Below are 13,431 nucleotides of genomic sequence, written 5' to 3'. Positions count from 1 at the left end.
AGTGGTTCTTCGCCCTTTAATGGGCTGCATTGCAGCGGATATCACGTTGGCCTCACACTCGAAAGGTCCTCGGTGGATCCGTTTTCTCTCACTCAAAGTTATCTATTTATTAAAGTGAAATAAAAAGCAATTAAGGAATAAGGGAGCACTTTTGCCAGAGCAAATAAAAACACAAATGTTGGAAATCTCAGCAGGTCAGGCAGCATTTGCAGGGAGACAAAACTCGCCTCCGATTGTTCATCCACAGCAAATTTAAACATAATGTTTCCACCCAGGATCGAACCAGGGACCTTTTGCGTGTAAAGCAAACGTGATAACCACTGCACTACAGAAACCTCTGGTACAGCCGCTCCAACAGAGGGGAGCTGACCAGTGAGCTCCCTCTGTGCTGATCGGGAAGGTGTTGGCTCACCTTCAACAACTTCTGTCCCACACTGAAAGTTCTCAATCCTTCTCCTCCGCTGACTTTTACAGAAATGTCACGGATCACCCAGCCACCGTGTTCACTTCCACAGACTCACAGTGGGGCCACAGAGGCTCCTACCGTCTCCCCGCGATCAGCCATATCAACCAGTTTACAAAATTAAACCCAGAACACGTGCCCGGCAAAGGGCAGGGGAAGCCAGATCGTCTGTAAGCTCGGTCTATCACAGAAATTATTGGTATTCATGGAGATTACAGCAATTATTAAACGTCTCACAGACCTCAATTATTTTTATGCGATGAATTGATCGAGGATGGAAACCAGGTTAGTGCCCCAGGTCTTAACTCCTTGACCACCAGAGAACAGATACGATACATGTCAATATATTTATATATATTTATATATGAACCTGAATGTCAATGGCTAGCTACCTAGACCTCGTGCCGCCCACGGTAGTGTGTCTAAACTTGAGTGAGAGAAATTGTTCCACAGTGAGACTTGTCATTTGTTCTGCATGGTTACTGCTTGTATTATTACAAGGTGTGCACCAGAGGGCACTGCAGTGGGAGACTTTTAGCTTACCTGTACAGGTGTGCCTGGCCTAGTGTAAAAGGCAGGCCACCAGGTCTGATCCTCACTCTGTGGTTATCAATAAATGACACATTGTCTCGTAGAGTCATCATCAGAGCATCTGAAGGTATAACAATTGGCGACGAGATTCCAGATTTTCTCACGAAAATGGCTAACCTTGGTACGTTGCAGCATTTTGCTGATGGTGATGATTGGGAAGCCTTTGTGCAGAGGCTTGTCCATTTCTTCACAGCAAACGACCTGGCTGGTGACGACCTGGCCACACTGGCTGATAAGTACAGAGCTATCCTGCGAACCAATTGTGGGCCCACGGTCTGTGGCCTCGTCAGGGACTTGCTGGCACCAATGAAGACAACGAGGAGCTTGTAATGCTGATCCAAGAACAACTCAAGCCCAAAGAGAGCATCCTCACCGCCAGAGAGCGGTTTTATACACAGCGACGGCCCGAAGGCCAGGAGATTACGAAATATGCTGCAGACCTCAGGAGGCTGGCGGCACCGTGGGATTTTGGTGACCACCTCACTGAAGCACTGCGGGATATCTTTGTCCTCGGAATCGGCAACGAGGGCCTTCTTCATAAGCAACTGTCAGCAGATACCACAGTCACACTGCAGAAGGCCATCTCCATGAGCCAAGCATTCATGACCTCGACCTGTGGCTCTAGGCAGATGACTCATCCTCAGGACTCAAACCCGGCAAGTACTGTGCACAGAGTGGTGCCTTTTAGAGGCTGGACTCTAGAACGTGAACCTTCTCAGGGGAGAGGGAACATGCCCCCGAGTCCGTTAACTCAATGTCGATGGTCAGATCAGCCATGACCTTATTGAATGGCAGAGCAGGATCGAGGGGCCGAATGGCCGACTCCTGTTCCTATTTCTCATGTTCTTTTGTGAATCATTTAAGGAGCTTGAATCATTGATGAAGTTTTCTCCCCTATCTGACATTATACATTCTGTATTTCGGAGACTGGTTTAAAATATTCAGTGCTCATGCGACAAGGAACCTGGGGCGAATTTTGTTCAATTTATTTCACAGCAAAAGTAGTCTCCAAAATAATGTTTCTACACGGGTTCAAACCGGGGACATTTCACGTGTGGTTCTCCAAAGTGGTGGAGGTTATGCTCGAGTTTAAAGTGGTGCATTCGATCCACTTTGAAAATGCATCTACTGCTACGAGGAACATTTTGCCCATGAATGGGCCCGCATAATCTATGTGCACCCGCGACCACGGTTTGGTAGGCCAGGGCCAGGGCCTCAGTGGAGCCTCCCTGGGGGCATTGCTGAGCTGGGCACAAATAGTGCACCTTCGGACGCATAGCTCCAAGTCCGTGTCAATACCACGCCACCAGACGTGGGATCTGGCTATGGCCTTCATGAGAACGATCCCCGGGTGCTCGCGGTGGAGCTACCGGACAATGCCTCTCTGCCTCGCAGAGGCATGACTACTCATCTGCCCCACATCAGGCAGTCTGCTTGTAGTGATAGCTCATGCATGCTCCTGTGAAAGGGTTTTAATTGCTCGGGGCAGGCATCACGAGCCTCTGCCCAGTCACCGGTTAGGACACATCTTTTTTATAAGGATAACGTGGGGTTGCTGGCCGTCCAGGCTCTGATTTGGTGAGCTGTTAGGAGCGAACCTGTGGACTCAAAGGCATTGATTGCCATGACTATCTCACAGTCCTCTTCGTCAGACCCTTCCGTGGTGGCCAGGGGTAGCATGATTAGCGCATCGGCACAATTGTCTGTGCCTGGTCTGTGCCTTATGGTATAGTCGTAGGACGCCAGCATGAGTGCCCACCGTTGAATTCGCGCCGAGGCGTTGCCGTTTATTGCCTTACAGAAACTTCTGGTACAACAGCCCCAACAGAGGGGGGCTGACCAGTGAGCTCCCTCTGTGCTGATCGGGAATGTGTTGGCTCACCTTAAACAACTTCTGTCCCACACTGAGGGCCCAAGTTTCGGGTGGAGTTGCTCCAAGTTTTTTGGAGCAACTAGTTTACTTTGGAGAATGTTAGAAATTGCAATTCTCGGATATTAGTTTGCTCCAGTTCAACTGAGTTCGTTGAGGTTGGCTTCAGGTAAGGTATTTTTTTCAAAAAGGGGCGTGTCCAGCCACTCAGGCATGTTTTGCAAGTTTCGGCAGTGAATACTTAAAACAAACTAACTTCGGCTGGAGTAAGTGCCCACTTTTGTAAGTTCAGAACAACCTTACCTAGAGGTAAGCTCATGCAGGCACAGCCAGAGAGGGGGTGGGAATCAAACACAAAAAGGACTGAAGCATTAAACACATCACTTAAAATGTCCAAAAACCTCTTTTGATGATATCTTGCCTTATATCTGCTGAATGAGGATAGTTGCTTCTCTTTTTATAAATAAACAAGTGTAACCTCACCGCTGAGGCAGGCACATTCCGGCTGCTTTCAGATGAGCAGTGAGGGATTATTTAAGGGTACGACGGCCCTGTAGCCCCCCACACCAGGATATCCTCTCCCCCGGGGTTTTCCTCAGCTTGTGCTCGGTGTGCGGGGAGCTTTGGCCCGGGTCCGAGGTAGCTTGCATCCCAGGGATGGACAATAACCCTCTGAGCTCTGGACCTGGGAAGAGCTAATAACTAATGATTTTTTTGCGGGTTTGAAATGCGGCTTAGATCTGCTGGTATTAACCGAGGCAGGGGCTGTGAGACATTGCATTGTGTTCAGGTTTAATCACAGCAATATACTCGCAGTCAGGAGCTGAAACGAACGAAGAGCTGAAAAAACACAAGACAAAAGCTTAAGAAATGTCAGCAATTGTGGTAAACTCTTTAATGTGTTTCCTGCTGGTTCAGTGGTGCGGCGCTCACAGAGGGAGCCCGGATTCAGAAAGTAACTCTTTCATTCAAAATCTATAAAATAATGACATGCAACGAATTAAACTGTGTGTCGGTGGATTGGGATGGGTGAAGATTATTTGTTTTATTCCCCATTCATTAACCGACAGCGTTGTTTTGTAGAATTGTTACTGAGGGTCAGTGGAAACTTCAATAACTGAACTTTAATCATTCGAGGATTTTGAATCATTGATGAAGTTTTCTCCCTTATCTGACTTTACACACTCTGCATTTAGGAGACTGGTTTAAAATGTTCAGTGCTCATGTGACAAGGAACCTGGGGCGACTTTTGTTCAATTTATTTCACAGCAAAAACAGTCTCCAAAATATTGTTTCTGCCCGGGCTCGAACCGGGGACCTTTCGCGTGTAAGGCGAACTTGATAACCGCTACACTACAGAAACACTACGGCTCAGGTAATCTCAGGAATATAACCAGAGCTTTAACCTACACAGCTGGCCGATACTTCAGGAGCTTGTTTTCCGAGAATAGAATGACGCTGCTATATTTAGGAAGGCTGTGAGTGTGGCAGGAATTGATCTCGTGTTTCCCAGACTTTACACATAGGAACAGGAGATGGCCATTTAGCAGCGCGTGGTTAGGATATGGAATGCACGGCTTTAAAGGGCGGTGGAGGAAGACTCAACCTTATCTTTCAGACGGGAGTTGCATAAGTGTCTGAAGGAAAAACAATTGCAGGGCTACGGGGGAAGGGCGGGGGAGTGGGACTCTCTGAGAGTCGGCACGGGCTCGATTAGCCGAATGGCCTTCCGTGCTGTAACCATTCCATGATTCGATAAGTTAGTGGCACATTTCATAGTGTGGGTGGGAGCACAACATTGCAAAGGGACATGGATTGAGTCGGCAAAACTAGAGGCATCTGATTCAGGAGATTCGCGGGGTGCGGAAATTCAGGTGTTTATTGACTTTGAAAGGAACATTTTTGCTTTGTGCCGTTTCGGACATTGAAACATTTGTGAAAGGAATTTTTTGCAGAAAGGGATGCAGCATTTAACCATCTGCCTTAACACATCTTTCAGGATGTCAGCTCACATTTCGTTTCGATGTTATTCTTCCAGAATTGCTATTTCCTTTGGTGTTTCACAATAACAGGCCCCTTGCTCTAAAGTCAGTCTCACTGTTTCCCCAGTCTCCTCTTGATGTTATCAGCAATGAACATTTTGACCCAGACCGCGAAAGCACAGTGTGTAAAATGATTTATGGTTTCAGAGTTCACTTGCAGAGCAGAGAAGAAATGATTCAATTATGGAGTTCCTTCAGTTAGCATTTCTTTAATTGTGCAAAAGAAGATTGTGGGTTAATTAATGATGATTTTCCATGAAAGCAACATAAAATTAAAAGAAATGCAACATGGGGCTTAAACCCAGGACATTGTAATTAAAAGTCTCATGTTCTACCGACTGAGCACGCCGGGCTTCTGGCTAACGCTAGATTTTATCGCTCATTGCAGCCAGGCGCCTGTTGGCCACCCGCAGCCTGGATACAGTAACGTCCCAACAGCTCATTGACTGTCGGAGTGGGACTGTGCGGTGCTTCAGAAGACAGGTCGAAAAAGCAAATTCACTGATTCCGTCCCATGTGCTCCACCGATCAAGAATAGCAACACACTAAACATGCTTCAATAATGGTTACACCTGAGCTCCACATTTGTGCAGTCGTTGGCTCGTTGGTCTAGGGGAATGATTCTCGCTTTGGGGTTGTTACTTGAAATTTGCGAGAGGTCCCGGGTTCAAATCCTGGACGAGCCCTCAATTTACCCACGAATTTTGAACTTGCATCGAATTTTTGCAAAGAAGGACTTGCATTTCGACAGCACCTTTCAGGAACTCATGACGCCCCAAAGCGCTTTACAGCCGTTGAGTTATGTTTGAAGTGTTGGAGTGTGGGGAAAGATGTGCCCGAATCAACCCACACGAACTGCAACTCTTTGCGAAGGAGTTCGGTGCAAAGAATCAGGTATCTCTTGGACTTGGCCTTTCTGTGAATGAGTTCTGCTTGTACCTGCATTCAAGCTTGAAACAGCAACTGGGCTTTATCTCACGGGAGCAGCGTGTAGCGGATAGTGAGTAGGTGACCAGGTTGATGTCCGACGCTTTCAATCTTTGAAATTTCACCAAACAAAGATACGGTGAATCCAACTGTCCCAGTCAAGCGACAGATTGAAGGGATCGGTGCTTCAAACAGAGCTGGAACACGCGCAGTGCAGTAATATGGTCCGCAACATTAAATGTCAGAGTTATTAAACAGACAATAATTAAACATACACTTAACAACAGTACTTACACCCAAACCTTGCGAATGTTCGCCGAAGAACTCAAACACGTTACAGTTCCCAGCTCGGTGTACAAATTGATCAAAAATTAATCGGATTCTAAACTATCTGTTCCAAATGCCACATTTTATAACTTTTCCTTATCCCTGCTACGTGACAATTTAAATTTTTAATAGTATTACCTAACACAAGTGCCCAACTTCTGATGGAAGTTCATTAATCTGAAACGTTAACTCTGTTTCTCTCTCCACAGATGCTGCCTGACCTGCTCAGTGTTACCAGCATTTACTCTTTTTATTCTCCTAACTTATAATCAGAAAATCACTTCCCTTGTCATCTAACTACACTCCTTCCTGATATGTAGCCTTGTCCTACAAACCAGGCTCCTTTCGCATGATTCAGGCATTCATTGCAATTATAACTTCTGCACGATAACAATTCTGTGAATTATGTAACTATGTAATACTTGCCACCAGAGGGCGCGACTGTTGGAGTCCTAATGGTCACCTGCCCACACGTGCAGGGCCATGTTGTTCAGGCACTCTGGAGTTGTAATAAAGAAGACTAAGGTCACACTAAATTTAGCTCACAGTACTCAGCCTCGGGGAGTTCTTCTCGACACGACAATTGGCGACGAGTAACAGAATACGAAGCTTCAAACAACCATGGCTGCCGTTTAAATATTAGAGAGATCCGTAGAGGGTGATGATTGGGAAGCCTTCGTCGAGCAGCTCGACCAGTACTTTCTGGGCAACGAGCTGGAAGGAGACACTAACGTGGCCAAGCACAGGGTGGTTCTCCTCACCGTCTGTGGGCCTAAAATATACAGCCTCATCAAGAATCTGCTCACACCGACAAAACCAACGGAGAAGGAATATTCAGAATTGTGCACACTGGTTTGGGACTACCTCAAGCCGAAGGAGAGTATCCTCATGGCCAGATATTGTTTTGACATGCACCATCGCTCCGGGGACCAGGACCTGGCGGATTATGTCACCGACCTGAGACACCTCTCGGGACCTTGCTGCGTTGGGGCAAATGCTGTGGGTCTTTTACGTGCTGGGCATCAGCCACGAGGTCAGTCTTTGAAAGCTGTTGGCTGCTGAAAACCGAGACCTGAGCAGGGCCATCGCGATCGCCCAGGCATGCATGGCCACGGACGATATCACCAAACAGATATCTTCTCAAAATCGAAGCTCACCGGCAAGTACTGTGCATAAAATGATGTCGCTAGCAGGCCGAACTGCATATGGCAGGGTTGATACGTCTGTGGCTGCAAGACCTGTGATGACTCAGAGTGCGCCATCGTGGGTAAATGTGAATCTATTAGCACCGTGTTGGTGCTGCGGGTGTAATCCTCGGGCCCATCAATGTCGATTCAAGCACGACGTGTGCAAAGGCTGCACAACTATGGGGTACCTCCAGTGAATGTGCAAACGTGCTGTGACATACCACGTGGCTGAGGATGATCGATCCGGCACGGATCACGCAGCACATGCAACTCAACCCAAGGAACAAGGACTCCCAGGTGCAGGTAGGGATGTAGCATTTTATCAGGGAGGCTTTGAGGGTGCGCCCGAAACGTTTCCTTTGGCCACCTGTGGCTCGCTTACCGAGTCGGAGTTCTGAGTAGAGCGCTTGCTTAGGGAGTATCATGTTGGGCATGTGGACAATGTGGCCCGCCCAGCGGAGCTTGTCGAGTGTGGTCAGTGCTTCAATGCTGGTGATGTTGGCCTGAGCGAGAACACTAATGTTGGTGCGTCTGTCCTCCCAGGGGATTTGCAGGATCTTGCGTAGACAGCCCTGGTGGTATTTGTCCAGTGATTTGAGACGTCTGCTGTATATAGTCCATGTCTCGGAGCCATACCGCGGTGCAGGTATCACCACCGCCCTGTAGACCATAAGCCTGATACCAGATTTGAGGTCCTCGTCTTCAAACACCCTCCTCCTCAGGTGATCGAAGGCTGTGCTGGCACACTGGAGGCGGTGTTGGACCTCGTCATCGATGTCTGCCATTGCTGATAGTAGGTTCCCGAGGCGTGCAAAAGGTTCCCGAGGCGTGGAAAAGGCACTAACAGCCTTCCTAAATATAGCACCCTTATTCTATTCTCTTAAAACAAGCTCCTGAATTCTCGGCTAGCTGTGTAGGTTAGAGCTGTGGTTTTATCCTCAGATAGATTCGACCACAGTGTTTCCGTAGTGTAGTAGTTATCACATTCGCCTCACACACGAAAGGTCCCCGTTCTGAAACCGGGCGGAAAGATCTTGAAAACTTGAATGTGGGCCGAATACCTGACTCCTGTTCGTAACTCTTACGTTCTTCTGATCTCTTGCCCTTTCACAGAAGAACAAACTCTCCTCTGAACATGCATGAGAAAGCTCCAGAAAATATTTCCCCCCGAGGTGCTTTCGCGTGTGAGGCGAACGTGTTAACCGTTACACTGCGGAAACATCTCCACTTTCAGCACCAGTTTACCAAAATTAAACCCAATGAGATCGGGATAAAAGTTCCTCACATGCTCAGAGCAAAATATATCATTGATGGTCGACAGAAGAATGAACAAACTTCAGCACCAGGTCAGACGGAAATGTTCAGCGAGCAGGTGGACTGTTGAATCGCACATTTAAGGAGTTGGTGGTGTCAAAACAAATGGGTTTCGCTTAATGATTAAATGGGACATGAACCCACATCTCCAGAAGAGAAAAGTGACATGAACACAGCACCTTACACCGCTCGGCCGCCCTGACTATTCAGTGCTGTGTGTGGCCACCTGCAGGTTGATTTTGAACTATTGTGTCCTTTCACATGAAATAAACGAGGGCAGCAGGCGTATCTCTGCCTGACACCGGGGAAACAGTGAGACAGACCTTGGAGCAAGGGTTTGGTTATTTCGACACAGCAAAGGAAATATTAATTCTGGAAGGACAATATGCAAAAGAACAATGACCAGTGAGCTCCCTCGGAGCTGAGTGGGAATATGTTGGCTCACCTTAAACAACTTCTGTCCCACACTGAAAGTTCTCAATCAATCTCCTCCGCTGCCCTTTGCAGAAATGTCACCAATCACCCAACCACCGTATTCACTTCCTCACAATGGGGCCACAGAGTCGCCTATCATCTGCCCGCAATCAGCGAACTCACCCTGCTTACAAAATTATACCTCGAACACTTGCCTGGCAAAGGGCAGGAGAAGCCAGATAGTCTGTAAGGTCGGTCTATCACAGAAAGTATTGGTATTCATGGTGATTACAGCAATTATTAACCGTCTCACAGAACTCAATTATTTTTATGCGATGAATTGATCGAGGACTGAAACCAGGTTAGTGCGCTGGATCTTAACCCCTTGACCACCAGGGAACAGTTATGATTCATGTCGATATAGTTATATATATTTATATATGAACCTGAATGTCAATGGCTACCTACCTAGACCTCGCGGTGCCCACGGTAATGTGTCTAACTTTGAGTGAGAGAAACGGTTCCACAGTGACACCTGTCATGTGTCCAACATGGTTATTGCTTGTACTATTGCAAGTTGTGCACCAGAGGTAACTGCAGTGGGAGGCTTGTAGCTTACATGTTCAGGTGTGCCTGGCCTGGTATAAAAGGCAAGCCATCAGGTGTGATCCTCACTCTGTGGTTATCAATAAAGGACGAAGGTCACTACAGTTCAAGCACTACACATTGTCTCGTGGAGTCATTATCAGAGCATCTGAAGGTATAACAATTGGCGACGCGATTACGGACCTTAACACGAAAATGGCTAACCTTGGTACATTGCAGCAGTTCGCCGATGGTGATGATTGGGAAGCCTTTGTGGAGAGGCTTGTCCAATTCTTCACAGCAAACTATCTGGCAGGTGACAACACGGTCACACTGGCTGATAAGTGCAGAGCTATCCTGCTAACCAGTTGTGGGCCCACCGTCTACGGCCTCGTCAGGGACTTGCTGGCACCAGCGATGACAATGACCAAGATGTACGAGGAGCTTGTAACACTGATCCAAGAACAACTCAAGCCCAAAGAGAGCATCCTCACAGCCAGACAGCGGTTTTATACACACCGACGGCCCGAAGGCCAGGAGATCACGAAATATGCTGCAGACCTCAGGAGGCATTCGGCACCATGGGATTTTGGTGACCACCTCACCGAAGCACTGCGGGATATCTTTGTCATCGGAATCGGCCACGAGGGCCTTCTTCATAAGCTACTGTCAGCAGATACCACAGTCACACTGCAGAAGGCCATCTCCGTGAGCCAAGCATTCATGACCTCGACCTGTGGCTCTAGGCGGATGACTCATCCTCAGGACTCAAACCCGGCAAGTACTGTGCACAGAGTGGTGCCTTTTAGAGGCTGGACTGTAGAACGTGAACCTTCTCAGGGGAGAGAGAACAGGTCCCCGAGTCCCTAAACTCAATGTCCATGGTCAGAACAGCCATGATCTTATTGAATGGCAGAGCAGAATCGAGGGGCCTAATGTCCGACTCCTGTTCCAATTTCTTCTGTTCTTTTGTTAATCATTTAAGGAGCTTGAATTATTAATGAAGTTTTCTACGCTATCTGACATTACACACTCTGTATTTCGGAGACTGGTTTAAAATTTTCAGTGCTCATGCGACAAGGAAACTGGGGCGAATTTTGTTTAATTTATTTCACAGCAAATGTAGTCTTAAAATAATGTTTCTACACGGGTTCAAACCGGGGACCTTTCAGGTGTGGTTCTCCAAGTGGTGGAGGTTGTGCTCCAGTTTAAAATGGTGTATTCGATCCACTTTGAAAATGCATCTACAACTACGAGGATCATTTTGCCCATGTTTGGGCCCGCATCGTCTACGTGCACCCGCAACCACGGTTTGGTAGGCCAGGGCCAGGGGCTCAGTGGAGCCTCCCTGGGGGCATTACTGAGCTAGGCACAAATAGTGTACCTTCGGACGCAGAGCTCCAGGTCCGCGTCAATACCAGGCCACCAGACGTGGGATCTGGCTATGGCCTTCATGAGAACAATCCCCGGGTGCTCGCAGTGCAGCTACCAGACAAATGCCTCTCTGCCTCGCAGAGGCATGACTACTCGACTGCCCCACATCAGGCAGTCTGCTTGAAGTGATAGCTCATGCATGCTCCTGTGAAAGGGTTTTAATTCCTCAGGGAAGGCATCACGAGCCTCTGCCCAGTCACCGGTTAGGACACATCTTTTTTATAAGGATAACGTGGGGTTGCTGGCCGTCCAGGCTCTGATTTGGTGAGTTGTTATGGGCGAACCTGTGGACTCAAAGGCATTGATTGCCATGACTATCTCACAGTCCTGTTCGTCAGACCCTTCCGTGGTGGCCAGGGGTAGCATGATGAGCGCGTCGGAACAGTTGTCTGTGCCTGGTCATTGCCTTATGGTATAGTCGTAGGACGCCAGCATGAGTGCCCACCGTTGAATTGGCGCCGAGGCGTTGCCGTTTATTGCCTTACAGAAACTTCTGGTACAACAGCCCCAACAGAGGGGAGCTGACCAGTGAGCTCCCTCGTTGCTGATCGGGAATGTGTTGGCTCACCTTAAAAAACTTCTGTCCCACACTGAGGGCCCAACTTTCGGGTGGAGTTGCTCCTAGTTTTTTGGAGCAACTAGTTTACTTTGGAGAATGTTAGAAATTACAATTCTCGGATATTAGTTTGCTCCAGTTCAACTGAGTTCGTTGAGGTTGGCTTCAGGTAAGGTATTTTTTTTCAAAATGGGGTGTGTCCAGCCATTCAAGCCTTTTTTGCAAGATTCGGCAGTGAAAACTAACTACAAACTAACTCCGGCTGGAGGAAGTTCCCACTTTGTAAGTTCAGAACAACCTTACCTAGAGGGAAGCTCAGTGCAGGCACAGCCAGAGAGGGGGAGGGAATTAAACACAAAAAGGACTGAAGCATTAAACACATCACTTAAAATGTCCAAAAACCTCTTTTTAGATATCTTGCCTTATATTTGCTGAATGAGGATAGTTGCTTCTTTTTTTATAAATAAACAAGTGTTACCTCACGGCTGAGGCAGGCACATTCCGGCTGCTTTCAGATGAGCTGTAAGAGATTATTTAAGAGTCCGAGGATCCTGTAGCCCCCCACAATAGGATATCCTCTCCCCCGGAGAATTCCTTAGCGTGTGCTCGGTGTACGGGGAGCTTTGGCCTGGGTCTGAGGTAGCTTGCATCATAGGGATGGACAATAACCCTCTGAGCTCTGGAACTGGGAAGAGCGAATAACTAATGAGTTGTTTGTGGGTTTGAAATGCGGCTTCGATCTGCTGGTATTAACCGAGGCAGGGACTGTGAGACATTGCATTGTGTTCAGGTTTAATCACAGCAATATCCGCAGTCAGGAGCTGAAAAGGACGAATAGCTGAAAAAACACAAGAAAAAAGCTTAAGAAATGTCAGCAATTGTGGTCAACTATTTAATGTGTTTCCTGCTCGTTTAGTGGTGCGGCGCTCACAGAGGGAGCCCGGATTCAGAAAGTAACTCTTTCATTCAAAATCTTTAAAAGAATGACATGCAACGAATTAAACTCTGTGTCGGGGGATGGGGATGGCTGAAGATTATTTATTTTATTCCCCATTCATGAACCGACAGCGTTGTTTTGTAGAATCGTTGCTGAGCGACAGTGGAAACTTCAATAACTGAACTTTAATTATTTAAGGATTTTGAATCATTGATGAAGTTTTCTCCCATATCTGACTTTATACACTCTGCATTTAGGAGCCTTGTTTAAAATGTTCAGTGCTCATGCGACAAGGAACCTGGGGCGACTTTTTTTCAATTTATTTCACGGCAAAAATAGTCTCCAAAATAATGTTTCTGCCCAGGCTCGAACCAGGGACCTTTCACGTGTGAGGCGAACGTGATAACCGCTACACTACAGAAACGCTGTAGTTCAAATCATCTCAGGAATATAACCAGAGCTTTAACCTACACAGCTGGCCGATACTTCAGGAGCTGGTTTTACGAGAATGGAATGACGGTGCTGTATTTAGGAAGGCTGTTAGTGTGGCAGGAATTGATCTCGTGTTTCCAACACTTTACACATAGGAACAGGAGATGGCCATTTAGCAGCGAGTGGTTAGGATCTGGAATGCACGGCTTGAAAGGGCGGTGGAGGAAGAATCAATCTTATCTTTCAGACGGGAGTTGGATCAGTGTCTGAAGGAAAAACAATTGCAGGGCTACGGGGTAGGGCGGGGGAGTGGGACTCTCTGAGAGTCGGCACGGGCTCGATTGGCCGAATG

The 13,431-nt window shown here is 47.5% G+C and overlaps 3 non-coding genes across 3 annotated transcripts; all 3 read right to left on the bottom strand.

The window, feature by feature from the left end:
* Positions 1 to 262: 262 nt before the first annotated feature.
* On the bottom strand, positions 263 to 335 carry trnav-uac (transfer RNA valine (anticodon UAC)). The gene has a single exon. It is a non-coding gene; the product is annotated as a tRNA-Val (tRNA).
* Positions 336 to 4,214: 3,879 nt separating this feature from the next.
* trnav-uac (transfer RNA valine (anticodon UAC)) lies at positions 4,215 to 4,287 on the bottom strand. The gene has a single exon. It is a non-coding gene; the product is annotated as a tRNA-Val (tRNA).
* Positions 4,288 to 12,998: 8,711 nt separating this feature from the next.
* trnav-cac (transfer RNA valine (anticodon CAC)) lies at positions 12,999 to 13,071 on the bottom strand. Its single transcript has one exon. It is a non-coding gene; the product is annotated as a tRNA-Val (tRNA).
* Between the last annotated feature and the right edge of the window lie 360 nt (positions 13,072 to 13,431).

The sequence above is a fragment of the Pristiophorus japonicus genome, chromosome 25 (genome assembly GCF_044704955.1).
Source record: "Pristiophorus japonicus isolate sPriJap1 chromosome 25, sPriJap1.hap1, whole genome shotgun sequence".
NCBI lineage: Eukaryota > Metazoa > Chordata > Chondrichthyes > Pristiophoridae > Pristiophorus > Pristiophorus japonicus.
This window is presented reverse-complemented; position numbering and strand designations above follow the sequence as displayed.